The following is a 17,330-nucleotide window of genomic DNA, read 5'->3' as shown; positions in this document are numbered from 1 at the left end:
CTTATGATTATATTTTATTTCGTCGCTACCAGTTTCGACGCTTCATTGCGTCATCTTCAGCTTGATACGATCTCCGTGCATAACCCATCAGTTGCCAGCGTTACTGGATTCGCAGATAATCTGAAACTCACCTCGGCTGACAATAATATTTTGGGTAAACATTCCCCCTCTCTTGCCCTGTCCGTTTCGAATCTAGCCACTGATGACGACCAACCAATAGCGGTAGCAGGCATTTCAACCAATAACCCTTATCCAGCATAAGTGTGGAATAGTGCCTTTCTATCCAACGACGATGACCGCCAATGGTATCCACAGGAGATGAGCTACCAACACCTCTTCTTCTGTATTAGCCTATGACTACGGCCCACCAATGGTAGCCACATGTATTTTAACCAATAATATCACTTCTCCAGCACGAACGCCAGAAAATTCCCCCCTTATAAGTGGACGCGACACTCGTTTCTGACAGTGTTCTAGCAGTAGCGGACACTAAAAGATCCTGAGGAAGATCCCAGCAGAGGGGTCGAAACCTCGAACATTTTAGAAGAAACATGACGCGACCTAATAACGCAGAAGATTTTAACTTCAGCAACGGCCACGAAAGCCTGCAGACTTACATAATCTGAAACTTACGTGCCAGCACTCCAACCATCAACTGGTAGCGACAAAATAAAATCAAATCATAAGGACGGCTGTAGAGGATGGACATACAAAAACTCAGCGAGGGATTCCACGTTCCAATACACTGCGGAGCGTGAAATAAAGTATGTGGCATGCCGCAAGAAGAGAAACGTGATCAGTGAGATGCAACATCGTTTTCTGTCACAAGGAGAGCATAGGAGCCGCCATATTGTAATGCGTTAAACATCGTGTTTGGCGGGTTTGCTTTCTCATGGAGTATGCGGTATGGAAATAAACTGTTTGAACGCATTAGCAAATTGAGGACCTCTCGAAAACGCTTCGTTGTAGCTACTATTTGCTATAATAAAATGATAGGAAACTGCACATCGGCAGGTAAAGACTTCCTGTAGTTGATGTTTTTAGTGTTACAACTCGTGTGCTACGAAAGTATTCGTTTTGAATACAATGGCACAATGACGATCTATCAAAGTGCATCTTTTGGTACAATTTGTATACTACAAATCAAATAATTATATTTGCAGATACAATCCATGCAGAGAGCAGATTATTCTATCGAAACTGCAGCGTCGTGCTCTGGCGTTATGAAGAATAATGGGGCAGCTTTGCGCCCACTTTCTTCCGATTTTATTTTCACGTTTTGTTTTCTAAAAGAGTCTGAGTTTTCCTTATTCATGTAATAGAAGAATTATGTCAAAAGTCGATATTATTTATTATAAATAAAGCATTTTCTGCAATTCATGTGGCAAAGGCCAACGACTGGAATGTTTCCCCAGTGACCAGAAATCTTAAGCTGATTGCTAGACTAGGTCTAAAAATAAACACAAGCTAGAAACTGGAAGTTTTTGCTGTCATGGTACTTTCTGTGATATATATATATATATATATATATATATATATATATATATATATATATATATATATATACCTGTCTCTGAGTTTATGGACTGGCTTATGTTTGTATCTTGCCGGTAAATGTATTTTTCAATGATGATGGGCAGCTTCGAAAACATCTCCTCTTCCATTCTAATGAAATTATGAAACGGATCTTGATCTAGAAATATATGCGATAAAGTACGCTATTTCAGGGCTATTTCAGAGTGCAGGTAATCAATGCAACATCGAGAATACGCATATCGTGTATGAACAAACTGACGCTAGAATCTATACGTTAACTATAATAAATTTAATGGGTTAAAAATTCAGTTGAATTAACGAATAGGTTTGTAAGTAGGCTGTTTAGTTTTTTATGTTGGTTACGCCACGTAGCGCTCTGTATGAAAACCACTCACTGTGCTGTGTGCAGTCTGTGGCTGGTTGGACTCATTGTTGGAATATTTGCTTGTGTAGTGTTGGGCAGTTGGATGTGAACAGCGCGTAGCGTCGTGAAGTTGGAGGTGAGCCGCCAGCAGTGGTGGATGTGGGGAGAGAGATGGTAGAGTTTTGAGAGCGGACGATCTGGACGTATGTCCGTCAGAAAAAGGAAATTTGTAATACTGGATATCATGGGCCATTCTTTTGTAGGGATTATTGAAAGTCAGATTGCGTTGCGCTAAAAATATCGTGTGTCATTTTAGTGATGATCAGAATAAGTATAGAGAAAACTGTTTGAGTACGTTGAGTTTTGCTCAGCTGTTTGAAAATCAACATAAAAACCTAAACAGCCTACTTACAGGCTTAACTTCTGCTAGTACATATTTTAGACGCTGTACAGCATTACGTAGGGCTCCTCTACCAGCAATTCGCTGTTCAAGCCGTCAACGACTTCAAAATCTTCTTCTCGATTTTCATCGCTCTTCTTCAACAGAGTTAATCTAGCTTTGTAGTAAAGAAAACTGCGCGGTTTGCGAGCCAAATAAAGCCGATGACGACTACTGCAGAGCGCAAACGACGTTTACCAACTCGTCCCGTGTGCCGACGGCGCTGCCTCTCGTGAGGTCGAAAGACCTGTTCACGTCCACGTCAACGTTAACTGCCACGTTCCTTGTGAGGACGGCCTTAGCAGTATACAGCCAGCCAAACGAATCACGAGACACATCACTTCGCAAGCTTATATGGAACGTATAGAGGGGACCCGGCTTAATCTCTTGCACTATTAAATAAATCTAAATAATGGTCACCAGCCTCTCTTAGATCTGCGACGGTGTTAAAATTCTCAGCACTAACACACCACTAATTAGTGATCTGTAGCAATATAACTGCTTTCAATAAGATTCCAAGATCGGTTCACTGGAATGGAAAATATTCTCTGCTATCAATTTTTATACAGCCTCCAGTTAGGTCACAGCAAAATCTCCCTACAATTTCCACAGCAATAGGATAGAAACACAATTCAAAGTCAGTTGGTCAAAATACAAATAAAAGGCCACCTGACCTCTCATTTTTTCCCTAACTTCATGAAATTATTTTTAACATTTACCTCTTCCATTCATTTTTCGCAAACTTCATGAAATTATTTTTAACATTTAGCTCTTTCATTCATTTTTCGTAAACTTCATGAAATTATTTTTAACATTTAGCTCTTTCATCTAACCAGCTCAGGTATTACCACTGGTCATTTCCTACTCACGGTAATAGCGCTGTCCACCAAAGAGCTACTTCTTGCTAGGGCTTTTCAAAATTTATCTCCATTTTATTCAAGGAAAATAATTCTGATTTCAGCATAGTAAGTCTCAACCAGAATCCCTTTAGAGGGATTACGGAAAGGGCATATAATCTGCAGCCGGATAAAACCCCCTTGCTCTGAATGCTGCACGCTGGCTCTGGTGGCGACAAAAGCTGGCGGACAAGTGGACGATCGAGGTCAGGAATGACATATGTATATTGTTATCGTAAATGTCTGTAGACAATGACCTGAGACATGCAAACCGCTTCCCCATAGTGTTAACGAGTCACGAAAGACAGACTCTGCGATCTTTTGGTGACAAGCAGGTAGCCTTAGAGAGTCATACAGTAGAGCCAGCCAGCTTCATTTATGTCGAATCTTTCATGTTCCAGCAATTATTTCGACTATAACTGCATAGGCATGCTCTAAACCAATGTAGAGTCCATGACGTAGGATAATTCACAATCTTACTTCTCTGTTTTATATACTAATCGCGGATTGGGGATGAGGGCAAAGAAGATCCAAACGCCCCCGAATGTGCCATTTGTCTTATAATCCCACTAGACAAAATATTAGTCGCCGTCTTCAAACAACACTGGTCGCTTTGGCGCACCGTGTTGTTGTGGTCTAGAGACTGGTTTGATGCAGCTCTTCTACCCTGTGCCTCTTCATCTCCGAGTAACTACTGCAACCGCCATCCTTCTGAAACTGGTTACTGTATTCATGTGATGGTCTCCCTCTACGATTTTTATGCCCCATATTTCTCTCCAGTACTAAATTGGTGATCCCTTGAGGCCTCAGAAGCTGTCTTACCAAACTATCCTTTCTTCTAGTCAGGTTATGCCACAAATGTTTCATCCCAATTCTGTTTAGTATTTCCTCATTAGTTACGTGATATACCATCTAAATTTCAGCATTCTACTGTGGCACCACATTTTAGAAACTTATATTCTCGGCTTGTCTAAACTGCTTATTCCAGAATGAGATTTTCACTCTGCAGCGGAGTGTGCGATGATATGAAACTTCCTGGCAGATTAAAACTGTGTGCCGGACCGAGACTCGAACTCGGGACCTTTGCCTTTCGGGGGCAAGTGCTCTACCAACTGAGCTACCCAAGCACGACTCACGCCCCGTCCTCACAGCTTTACTTCTGCCAGTACCTCGTCTCCTACCTTCCAAACTTAACAGAACCTCTCCCGCGAACCTAGCAGAACTAGCACTCCTGAAAGAAAGGATACTGCGGAGATATGGCTTAGCCACAGCCTGGGGGATGTTTCCAGAATGAGATTTTAATTCTGCAGCGGAGTGTGCGCTGATTGTCCATGTTTCACATTCATTCATGGCTGCATCTGATACAAATACTTTCAGAAAAGACTTGCTGACATGTAAATCTATATTCAATGTTAACAAATTTATCTTCTTCAGAAATGATGTTCTTGGCATTGCCAGTCTACATTTTACATCCTCTCTACTTCGGCCATCATCAGTTATTTTTTTGCCTAGACAGCAAAATTTATCTACTAGTTTAAAATTCTCGTTTGCTAAAATAATTCCCTCAGCATCACCTTGTTTAATTCGACTTCACTCCATTATCCTTGTTTTGCTTTTGTTGATGTTCCTCTTATATCCTCTTTTCAAGACAATGTCCATTTCGTTCACGTGTTCTTCCAAGTCCGTTGCTGACAGAATTACAGCGTAATCGGCGGACCTCTGGACTTTAATCCCTACTCCGAATTTTTCTTTGGTTTCTTTTACTGTCAGCTCATTTTATAGATTGTATAACATCGGGGATGGGCTACAACTCCGTCTCACTCCCTTCTCAACCACTGCTTCCCTTTCATATCCCTCGACTCGTATGACTGCTCTACGATGTCTGTACAAGTCGTAAATAGCCTTCCGCTGCCTGTATCTTAACCCCTGCTACCTTCAGAGTTTCAAAGATGGTGCAAAACTGGCACCGGCGGCTCATGTGAACCTCCACCACTGACGCAAGTCATGGAAGTAAAGTGGTGAGTATGTGCCAGTCGGTTGTATAGAATCGGCGCATTGAGACTAACCGACGTGGAGACCTGATCCTGCTCTCAGTCATTCAAACTACTTTTAACATGATCCAGAATTTTTATTTCAACATTATCGGCAACCAAGTGTTGCCTCTCCTATATCTTAATGAGTATGCTGGGTATACTCAAGTCGAAAACGTTGACAACAGCCGTGTTCAGAGGGCTGCCCGCGTATGTTCCTGATTTGATGAGCGCTCAGGTCCCTATCGGTTCTCGAGTTGTACGCTAAGTCACCCGATCTTAATTCCATACAAAATGTCTGTAACCCTGGGTGGAACAATCATAATTACTGTGTTTTGTTAACTCTATCGGATCTAATAATCGGTGAGTGGCTTCAGCTGCATATTATGGTGTACCCGAAGAAACACGTGAACTCTCTTCCTCGCCGAACTGAGGCTATTATGAAGCTAGAGGCTTTGCTACCAGGTACTAGCGCGATGTCTCCTGGGAGGGGGGGGGGGGGGCGGGGGGCTGAATTATTTTTGTCTAGAGAATTTGTTTTTATCACTGTAACGCAGTTTCCGTGTTTGAAATGTACTGTATAGCACCCAGTGCTCAATTTTTTTTATATATATATTTACAAAAGAGAAGGAGGAGATTAGTATTTCAAGACCCGTCGACAACGAGGTCATTAGATACGGAGGCCAAGCTCGGATTTAGAAAGGATGGCTATGGAAATATGCCGTGTCTTTCAAACAAACCATCCCGGAATTTTCCTGAAACTATTTAGGGAAATGACAGAAAACCTAAATCAGGATGGCCGGACGCGTGTTTCAATCGCCGTCCTCCCAAATGCGAGAAAGTGTACTAGCCACTGCGCCACCTCACTCGGTCTGTTTACAAAAGAAAGCAATACTTTGCTAAATAAGTTGTTTTCCGTGGAGATCGATAGCGAGAATAGACTGTGGAGCGTATGGTAAACAGTGACTGTGTAACGTGGAATCTTGTGTGGTTCGATGGATTATCTTTCTGCATTGATGACATACCAATTTAAGTCCCCAAACTTATGTTGTGAAGCTCTCGCCGCTAGTTGACTGTAGATTGCCTGATATGGACGAGAAGCCCATGGCCTTCCAGCACGCTCCTTATTAATTTTGGCACAAGGCGGGAACACCTTGCAGTCTAGTCACAAGGGAACAGTCAGTAGTGTAACAAGTGAGAAGGAACTAACTGGCACTCATAGGTACATATTTTGTAAATGATTGAAAGCGGATAAATGTGCAGAATTTTTATTTTGGTAACCTAGAGACGATAATTCATGGTTGTCCTAATCAAGATCCTTTCATTCCTAGATCGTGATTTCAGCATTAGACTATGAACAGCTTCTGTATTCAAGTTTTAAATGTTCGGTATAGCATTTGAGTTGACCCTGAACCATAATTAATTATTTTATGTAAGTAATGAAGCTTAGAAGTTTTACATTTAGAGATCAGGAATGCTGCGGTTTATGAGTCCATTGTTGCCAGTTGCATACTTCACAAATGAAGGCGCCGCTGTTAAATTGCTAAGGCTTCCTTCATTCCCGCTGTAATTGAGTAAGACGAGTCTGAGAACTGTGGTGCTGCTGCCGCTTCGTATTTATTCCACGCATTCTCTCTTACTGAAGCATGCAGGGGTCCAAGCCCAGTCGCGACAATGCGAAATGACTGACTGTCAGAATCAGATGGCCTAACGATGCTGTGTTTTATGTGACCGTCAAAGTTGGAAGACGAAAATTAATGTATACAGTGTACACAATTGCTAATGTAATCCGTTAGAGGAGGAGTGATGTCTGGAATAAGTTTCATGCCAATGCCCATGATTCGGACGTAAAACAAACAAACTTTGCCAAATCCAAGCAAAATGTTTCTATTCTTGTTTATTTCAGTCCCACCATGAGATAACACATGTGCTGTATCAAACGAAAACTGGGCACAGAATAAAGTCACCGCTATCCTGCGACCGAAGAGAGCGCTATTTCTGTAACCATTTGGTCAAGACAACTTGCATTTATCGGTTTTTACTGAGTTGTATAGCTTAGTCTATCATGCGTTTCTGTAAATTTCTCGAAGACTGTTATAAATACATTTTAATAATTAATCACAATTTAGAGATTGGACTTCATTGGCATCCCATGTTTTCTGTTCCTGTTGTTACAGAGTCGATAGCGTCTCGAAAGCACGTATTTGTCAACACAATTGTTAGACTTTCTCTGAATAGATATTAAATATTAAAATAAATTTACACACACACACACACACATGACAGAACACCATTCACTGATAACCGATCACTCATTATACTGACACACTAATCAGCCAGGACATTGCGATTACGGATCTACTACCGATATAAACCCATCCAGGCAATACTAACGACACCTGGCGAGGAATATCTGCTAGCCAGGCACAAGCATGGTGCATGTAGTGTCAGTAAGTGTCGTGTCCGTGTGTAGAATGAGGATGGAACGCTATCTACGAGGGTTGGAAATTTAATAGTTCCAACTATTTATTTACAGATCGTATCTAATAGATACGTGTTTCAAAGTTTTACTGGCCTTCAAAGTAGTCACCAGCATCGTGTTTGACCCTTTGTCGGAGATGTGGAAGTCGTAGAATACTCTTAGCAGCGCCAGTTGTGTTGACAGTTCGAGCGACGCCGTCTATTGCCCGACGAATGTGTAGCAGTTCTGCAGCGAATGCTGTGAAGTGTTTCCTTCAGTTTAGAAATCGAGTTGAACTCACGAGGGCTCAAGTCAGGGGAGTGCAGTGGGTTGTACAGCACTTAGCAGCCCCATCAGTCAAACAAATCAGTAACAGCTTGCACTGTTCGTGCTTGAGCATTGTCCTGCATAATGATGGTCAGGTCCTGCAGAACGTGTCAGCACTTCTGTCTCTATGCTGTTCATTTTTGGAAGACAACCTACGACCAGCTTAGACACAGAAGTGATAACACTTTCTGCAGGATCTGATCATCGTTTTGTGGGACAATGGTAAGCACGTACAGTACAAGCTGTTACTGATTTGTCTGACTGATGGGGCCGCTAAGTGCTATACCACTTACTGCACTCCCCTGACTTAAGCCCTCGTAAGTTCAACTTGGTTTCTAAACTGAAGGAAACACTTCATGGCATTCGCTTCAGAACTGCTACAAATTCGTCGGACAATAGACCGCGCCGCTCGAACTGTCAACACAACTGGCACTGCTAAGAGTACCCTACGACTTCCACATCATTGGTAACGGGTTATCACAATGCTGGTGACTGCTTTGAAGGTCAATAAAACTTTGAAACACGTATCTATTTTGTACGAGCTGTAAGTAAATACTTGTGACTGTGGAAGTTCCAACCCTCATATCTGAGTTTGACAGAGGACAGATTGTGATGGCCCGGAGGCTCGGCACGAACATTTCGGAAACTGCACGAGTTGTTGGGTCTTTGAGGAGTACTGTGTTGACTGTCTTCAACATGTTGCGAAACCACGTCCAGAGGTCGGGGGTGAGCGGCCATCCCTAATTACAGATGATGGAAGTCGTTGGCTGGGCGCACTGGTAAAACAGGACAGACGGCGACTGTGGCGGAGCCGGTCGTTGTGGCCGAGCGGTTCTAAGCGCTTCAGTCCGGAACCGCGCGGCCGCTACGGTCGCAGGTTCGAATCCTGCCTGGGGCATGGATGTGTGTGATGTCCTTAGGTTAGTTAGGTTTAAGTAGTTCTAAGTTCTAGGGGACTGATGACCTTAGAAGTTAAGTCCCATAGTGCTCAGAGCCATTTTGATTGTGGCGGAACTAACATCAGACTTTGATGCTGCGCATAGTACAAGTGTGTCTGAACACACGGTGCACCGAGTTAGGGCCACCGCAGCCGACGATCCATGGATGTGCCAATGTTAATACCACGACATAGACAACTACTACCAAAATGGGCTCGTGAGAAATCACACTGGACTTTGGTGCAGTGAAAGAGCTTTGCATGGTATTATGTACCCCGATATCTTCCTCTTCATGCGAAAGGAGGGCTCGAATCCGTCGGCTTCCAGGGGAACAGCTTCTTAACAACAGTACTGCGATACGGAAACAAGCCGGCAGTGACTCCATTACGTCCTGGCCAACATTTACGAGGGCTTCCGCGGGTCTTGTGGAGTTCGTGCAAGGCACCATGGTGGCCAAGGAGTAACGTACAGTGGTTGCAGACCACGTACACTCCTCTATGACGATCATGTTCCCCGACGGCAGTGGCATTTTTCGGCAAGATAATGTGCAATGTCACAAGGTCAAGAGTGTGATGGAGTGCTTCTAGGGACACAGAGGCGAATTTCAACCGATGTGCTGACCTCCCAGCTTGCCAGATCTGAACGCGGTCGAACACATCTGGGATGTGATTGAACGTGGCGTCAGAGCTCATCGCCCCCCCCCTCCCCCCCACACCTCCACGCAATTAACGGGAATTAGTTGACTTGTGTGTGCAGATGCGGTGACAACTCCCTCCAGCTACCTATCAAGGCCTCATTGCTTCTATGCCACGACGTGTCGCCATTGTTATCCGTGACAAAGGTGGACATACCGGGTTGTTAGGTAGGTGGGCACAATGTTCTGGCTGATTCGGATATAGCAGGTTGGGTATTTTACGACATTTCAAAACCTGAAAACGGCTCTGAAGCCATTGTCGTGATTTATGAAATAAATAAATAGTAATTTACAGTCTAATGGCGAAATTCCTTTCAAAAAGGTTGCGTACTAGTAGGAATCCCACGAGTTGGCTGTTATACTTGCAAACCCGTCTGCTCACTCTCGTTTCTAAGCGAGTCGAGTCGACTTGTACCCGACAACAGGTGGCGAGAGGACTGCGGCGGAGACTCGCGAGTCGACACTAGGAGCACATCGAGGTGGCGAGTTCGGAGATAAACAAATGAAAGGAGCTTATTTCTGATCTTTGCTTTACATACTTCACTGATGCAGGTATGGTATCTCCTTAGCAGCAGATATACTGAACTTGTTTAAAGTAACACACAGCCCGTCCGGACAGCAGTGTGTGTTAAAGGACCACTTCTGAGATGACCCCAGATCGCATCGGCTCGGCGCATTAAAGACGAGGATCGATGCGCCAGGAGCCTGGATGTGGTTTTTAAGTGGTTCCTCACATCTCAGTAGGTAAATACCGGGCTGGTACCCAAATCCCGCCTCAGTTTTTTTTTTTTAAATTGGCTTTCGGGACGTGCCCATAAAGCCATTTCAAAAGTAGAATGTCTTTTATGACTGTAGGATCGTGTGGACAACAAGAAAATCTCCGACTCGGGCGGGAATCGAACCTGGGACCCTTCGCTTAGCAATCCTCCGCCCTGACTGCGCAGCTACGGAGGCGAATATCTTCAGTTACCCTATTCGCAAACATTTAGAAAACTTTGGCTCTCTTTCACATGAGCAGCAACACTGTTGAGGTCCACATACTCCGTCTCGCTAGGGTAACGGGTTGGCGACAGGAAGGGAATCAGGCCACCCTTTAAACTAAACGTGACAGATCCATTAATAATCATCCCACCCCTACGCCTATGCGGCGCAAAAGCACAAGAAAAAGAAGAAGAGTTTAAAGTATCATTCAGCGTTCCAGGAGGGTATAATCAAACATGGAATTGCGAAGTTAGGGACCAGACTGCTTTGTTGCCACTCAGATAGAAGAGTGATGACCGCCGGCCGAAGTGGCCGTGCGGTTAAAGGCGCTGCAGTCTGGAACCGCAAGACCGCTACGGTCGCAGGTTCGAATCCTGCCTCGGGCATGGATGTTTGTGATGTCCTTAGGTTAGTTAGGTTTAACTAGTTCTAGTTCTAGGGGACTAATGACCTCAGCAGTTGAGTCCCATAGTGCTCAGAGCCATTTGAACCATTTTTTGAGTGATGACCATATATTCCACGTTTTCCATTTCTTCAAGTGGGACATTATACACATTTTTCAAGTAGCAGTTAAAGTGAAGGCCCTCCCCCACACCCACCTGGCTAACGCGGCTGACTGCCATCAGGAGGACCTGGATTCGATTCCCGGTACCACCAGGGATTTTTCCTTGGTGAGAAGACTGGAACGGGGTGCACTCAGCCTCATGAACCCATCTGACTGAGTCGTAGCAGCTCCATATCACCGAAACTGACAATATCTGTGAAAGATATGCGCTGACCATACGCCTCTCCCTACCACATCAAATGACGTCATTGGCGGAGAGCGACAAGGCGATGGGTCGACTGTGGAGGCAGTTTACATTTTACTTATAGTGATGAATTACCGTTCTGTTGATTTTCAATATCGTTTGTGTGAAAATACGTTCGTAGCAATTATTTCTAAATTTGAAGCAAGTAGCGGTTCAATCCTCTATTCAGTGGACAAATGCTGCCCGACTACAGTTTTATTTGTAGTAACTGTTGGATGAGAGTAGTAAACAGTGCTATATTCAGTTTCTTAGCTGCTGCGCACATGTTTTCCGGTTTGTTTGGCTCTCTGAGAGTCCCCACAGGTGTCGGGTTACGGACTAGGAGTTCCAAAGATATGTAGTAATGCCTAGCACGATAGTAGGTTATGCATCAGTCAGTTTATTTAACTTTCTTGCAGATTTATGATGCATAAGAAATGACATACTTTTTAGCATAATATAAATAGTATGGGTTCTTTCATTGTGTAAATATGGCAATTTTTAGCTGGTGGACGCCTTTTGGCGAAATCTAAAATCAAATATTCAAAAGTCTGTGAATTCCTAAAGCACAAAACTGCTGAGGTCACCGGTCCCTGGACTTACTCACTACTTAAACTAACTTATACTAAGAACGACACACGCCCTTGCCCGAGGAAGTACTCGAACCTCCCGCGAAGGGGTCGCGTAATCAGTATCATGGCGCCTCAAACCGCACGGCTATTCCGCTCGGCAAATCTAAAATCGTTCCGCGTTTTGTGTGAATGTTTTAAAATTGAGAAACACTACACACTTCCCAACTGTGGTAATCCCATTACATTTTCTCCCCTAACATGTGACAGCCTGGAGCGATAGCCCGTACGTGGCTCTCCGTATACACTGCAATCTCGTTGTGCCAGGCCGTAGCATTGGTAATGTAAGGGGAGCCGCTGAAACGGTGCTATAGGTACCAGAAATAAGGAAATGTGATTTTATACGAGGTTGGTTCAAAATGTAAGGTAACAAGTTCCCTGCGAGGAACGTTCAATCAGGAAGCAAAGAACTACACGAAGTTACTAATTCAATGGTGCATATTAATTTTCCTTAGTCACTATGGCTGTCTAAGCATTTCTTCTATCGGTAATTCAACATGTAATAAATCAAGTTCCAGGTCTAAACAACAGCCACCTGAGAGTTAGCATCGGTTTTGAAGTGGCGCCCAGCCACGTGCTTTTTCAACGGTTCGAAGAGATGCAATTCGCTTGGTGCGAGATTCGGCGTGTATGGAGGATCTTCCAGTACAGTCAGTCGGAAATGCCGGACCAAATTACGCTTAACCTAGACCAATTCGGTCGTACGTTGTAGTGCAACAACACGACTCCCTTTTTTTCCTTCGAATCCTTTTCTGCCACAACAACTGGCACATTTCCCCGTTACTACAAGGGCGAGGGAGTCAAGTAGAACCACAAGCTGCGTGTCGCAAAAGACTGTCCACAACTTTCTTCTCGGATACCTTTGTTTTGTACTTCTCTGCCAAATGTGTACATGTGAACTATCATTCGTTTCTTTATGTTATAAATAAACCGGTATGCATACGACAGTAACCCTAACTAATATGTTCCAAAAGGACGTACATAAAAACAGGACTTTCCCGGGGCTCATATCTCGGGTTCGGTGGATGATAGAAAGGTATTTTCAAGTGTTATGGATACCCTTTGCACTAGGGAGCATTTGTATGCCCAACATAAGGATCGTCTTCATGTAATTATACTACATTACAGGATCGAAGTTTGAATACTACTCACTTCCTTCAGCTTAGGCAAATGGAGCAAATCAGTTGTTTCTTTTTGCATTACATATGGTCTGCGGCGAGCATTAAGAGGCTTATGCAGGCACCATTTCGTTCCTGGGAGGTTTCTGAGAAAACCAGAAGAACATAGTTTTTGAGTATGGAAACCGACATGTGGATTCCAAGACGGTTATGCACAGCAAATGGCACATTGTTTAGAATATATTCCCAAGATCCCGATCTCGAATAACCATGAACATTTTCTTGATATTTTTTATCCCTTTCCGAGATACAGAATTTCAAATTATCCTACTTGTGTGCGTAAAACACGCACGTAAAATCCGATGTGTGGCGAAAACGTAGTTCATAAAGTGACGTAGCACGGAGAAATATGCTGTAAAGTGCCTCCGTTATCATCACAAGCGTTCTGGTAATCCCTTGTTGTAGTACAGAAGCGCAGACAGAATTTTTGTGCACTTAAAATCCGGTCTAAGATGTAAAATTGATAGTTATGCGTTATTTAGATTTCACGCAAGGAATCTATCAAAATTTTACTGACCGACAGAGTTCTTTTCATATAGGTGACATGCCCCGTTGTAGCAGAGAAAAGATGGGAACCAGCGGAAATATGCACCTATCGGAGCACAGAAAAGGCGAATATGCTCGTGTTTATTTAAAGACTGACTAAAAAGTGTGATACCAGCTACCTCGTTCTAGCTTCCACAACACCTTTAAAAATTTTCCAAAAATTTTTACCTGCGAAGATTTTCGTGCTTTTTCATGCTGAGAGAGAAGCAGACAGTTAGAGATAGAAAAATAATATAAGTATGTAGACACAGACAGTGGTTGCGGCATAGAAAGAGCGACGGAGACAATCGAAATGTGAGGGAAAGGGATGGACACAGTGGCAGTGGAACACAGTTGAGGCTAACAGGAAAATGGTAAAGGAGACAGTCCCAGTGTGAGAACAGAAAGGAAAGGAGGAAGTTGAAAAGGGTGAGAGCTAGTGATAATGAGAGACAGTGTATGGCAATGACAACGAGGAAGAGAGAGATAGTGACAGTGACAAGAGGCAGCAGAAGTGAGATAGTATGAATCAGATAGTAGAGAGCAAGGAGGAGACTGTTACAGTGAGAAAAGACAGTAATAGTAGGACAGAACGAAGGAAACTGTGGCTGTGAGACAGGGGACAGTGACATCCAGACCCAAAGAGATAATGACAGTGAGTTGGGCTGAATGAGTGAGCAAGAATGGGCAAGGAGGAGTGGATGGGTGTGAGGGACTTAATGCAATGGACTAGTGGGTATGAGCGAGTTACTGATAGGGGAGCTTGTGGAAGTGAGAGGTGAGTCCCATCTTAAAAAGGAACGCACATATATTCACATGCCAAAAAATTTGGGAAAATATTTGAAGGTGCTGGCAAGGGCAGAATGAAGCAGCTGGTACCCTACTTTCTCGTCAGTTTTTTCATGAGCAGGAGTATATTCGCCTTTATGTGCTCCGATAAGGGCATTTTTCCGCTGGTATATAATAGCTCTGTATTTTAACGTATTGTAAAAACCTTCCTACGTTAGTTATTAAATAGACGCTGCGGACAATGCCGTAGTCACTAGACATACAGAATTCATTCGTTGATGCTCGTACAGTCCATCCGTACAGGACTTAAATTCCGTGAAATCAGTCATCTGTGTAGTTATGACAGATATTTCCGAGATGAATTTTCACTCTGTAGCGAATGTGTGCCGGACCGGGACTCTAACCTTGAATCTTTGGCTTTCACGGGTAAGTTTCTAACGACTGAGTTCTCCAGACACGACCCACGACCCACGACCCACGACCCGACCTCTAAGCTTTACTCGTCCTACCGCTAGTACCTCTCAGCTATGTTAAAAACTTTACAAGCGTTCTCTTCCATACTTTGCGGGACTAATGTTCTCAGAAGAAAGGAAATTGGCGAGAAAAGGCTTAGTCACGGCATACGGGATTCTTCCGAAATGAATTTACACTCTGTAGACGTGGGTGTGCTGAATTGATACTTCCTGACAGATTAGAACTGTGTGCTAGACTGTGACTATAGCTCGGCTTCGAATCCCGTCGCCTCACACAATTTCAATCTGACAGGAAGTTTCGATAGCCACTTGCTTGATTTAGATCTTTCACAACATTTGTGGGTTACTGATCTATTCCGAAATACATTACAGCTTTACGTTCAGTCTGATTACAATATGATCAGAGACAATAATTTACCACACGTAAAATTAAAGTTAAATCCGACGATGTTCACACGAATTATTTAAAAATTTTTTGAACTAAACTAATCTAAACTCCTCTATATTCTCTTTTGTCTGTCAGGTACTGGATGGGCTAAACAAAAGGTTTCGAACGCTTAGCATATTTTTTTATTTAACTAAGGCATTTGATTGTGTTGATCGCAAAATATTGCTCCAGAAGTTGGTTCACCTCTTACTTTAGCAACAGGCAGCAAAAGGTCATTATTCACAATGTTGATAACGACTATGATGTGGGGTCTGAGTGGCGCACTGTGAAGTGGGGGGTGCCCCAGGGATCAGTGTTGGGGCCACTCCTGTTCCTAATTTATATAAATGATATGCCCTCTAGTATTACAGGTAACTCTAAAATATTCCTGTTTGATGATGACACTAGCTTGGTAGTAAAGGACGTTGTGAGCAACATTGGCCTAGAACCGCTCGGCCACTCTGGCCGGCTGGCTCGGTTTCAAATAGTGCAGTACATGACCTAAGTTCATGGCGTGTAGAAAATAAACTAACGATAAATCACCGTAAGACTCAGTTTTTACAGTTTCTAACACAAAATTCAACAAAACCTAACGTTTTAATTTCACAGAACGGGCATATGATTAGTGAAACTGAATAGTTCACATTTCTAGGTGTTCAGATAGATAGTAAGCTGTCGTGCAAAGCCCGCGTTCAGGATCTTGTTCAAAGACTTAATACTGCAATTTTTACTATTCGAACGGCATCAGAAGTGAGTGATCTTTCGACACGAAAATTAGTCTACTTTGCTTATTTTCATTCGCTTATGTCGTATGGTATTATATTTTGAGGTAACTCTTCCCATTCTAAAAAGATATTTTTGGCTCAGAAACGGGCGGTTTGGGCAATAAGTGGCGTAAGTTCACGAACCTCTTGTCGACCCCTGTTCACGAGTCTGGATATTTTGACATTGGCCTCTCAATATATACACTCCTGGAAATGGAAAAAAGAACACATTGACACCGGTGTGTCAGACCCACCATACTTGCTCCGGACACTGCGAGAGGGCTGTACAAGCAATGATCACACGCACGGCACAGCGGACACACCAGGAACCGCGGTGTTGGCCGTCGAATGGCGCTAGCTGCGCAGCATTTGTGCACCGCCGCCGTCAGTGTCAGCCAGTTTGCCGTGGCATACGGAGCTCCATCGCAGTCTTTAACACTGGTAGGATGCCGCGACAGCGTGGACGTGAACCGTATGTGCAGTTGACGGACTTTGAGCGAGGGCGTATAGTGGGCATGCGGGAGGCCGGGTGGACGTACCGCCGAATTGCTCAACACGTGGGGCGTGAGGTCTCCACAGTACATCGATGTTGTCGCCAGTGGTCGGCGGAAGGTGCACGTGCCCGTCGACCTGGGACCGGACCGCAGCGACGCACGGATGCACGCCAAGACCGTACGATCCTACGCAGTGCCGTAGGGGACCGCACCGCCACTTCCCAGCAAATTAGGGACACTGTTGCTCCTGGGGTATCGGCGAGGACTATTCGCAACCGTCTCCATGAAGTTGGGCTACGGTCCCGCACACCGTTAGGCCGTCTTACGCTGACGCCCCAACATCGTGCAGCCCGCCTCCAGTGGTGTCGCGACAGGCGTGAATGGAGGGACGAATGGAGACGTGTCGTCTTCAGCGATGAGAGTCGCTTCTGCCTTGGTGCCAATGATGGTCGTATGCGTGTTTGGCGCCGTGCAGGTGAGCGCCACAATCAGGACTGCATACGACCGAGGCACACAGGGCCAACACCCGGCATCATGGTGTGGGGAGCGATCTCCTACACTGGCCGTACACCACTGGTGATCGTCGAGGGGACACTG

The 17,330-nt window shown here is 44.2% G+C and overlaps 1 protein-coding gene and 1 non-coding gene across 2 annotated transcripts in view; both read right to left on the bottom strand.

Moving 5' to 3' along the window:
• LOC124787860 (serine/threonine-protein kinase meng-po) overlaps window positions 1–17,330 on the bottom strand; it is a 324,368-nt gene that overhangs the window by 110,612 nt on the left and 196,426 nt on the right. The gene's annotated exons all lie outside the window — the stretch shown is intronic.
• Trnas-cga lies at window positions 4,289–4,363 on the bottom strand. Its single transcript has one exon. It is a non-coding gene; the product is annotated as a tRNA-Ser (tRNA).

The sequence above is a fragment of the Schistocerca piceifrons genome, chromosome 3, assembly GCF_021461385.2.
Source record: "Schistocerca piceifrons isolate TAMUIC-IGC-003096 chromosome 3, iqSchPice1.1, whole genome shotgun sequence".
In the NCBI taxonomy this organism is placed as follows: domain Eukaryota; kingdom Metazoa; phylum Arthropoda; class Insecta; order Orthoptera; family Acrididae; genus Schistocerca; species Schistocerca piceifrons.
The sequence above is the reverse complement of the archived record's forward strand: the minus strand, read 5'-3'. Positions and strand labels throughout refer to the sequence as shown.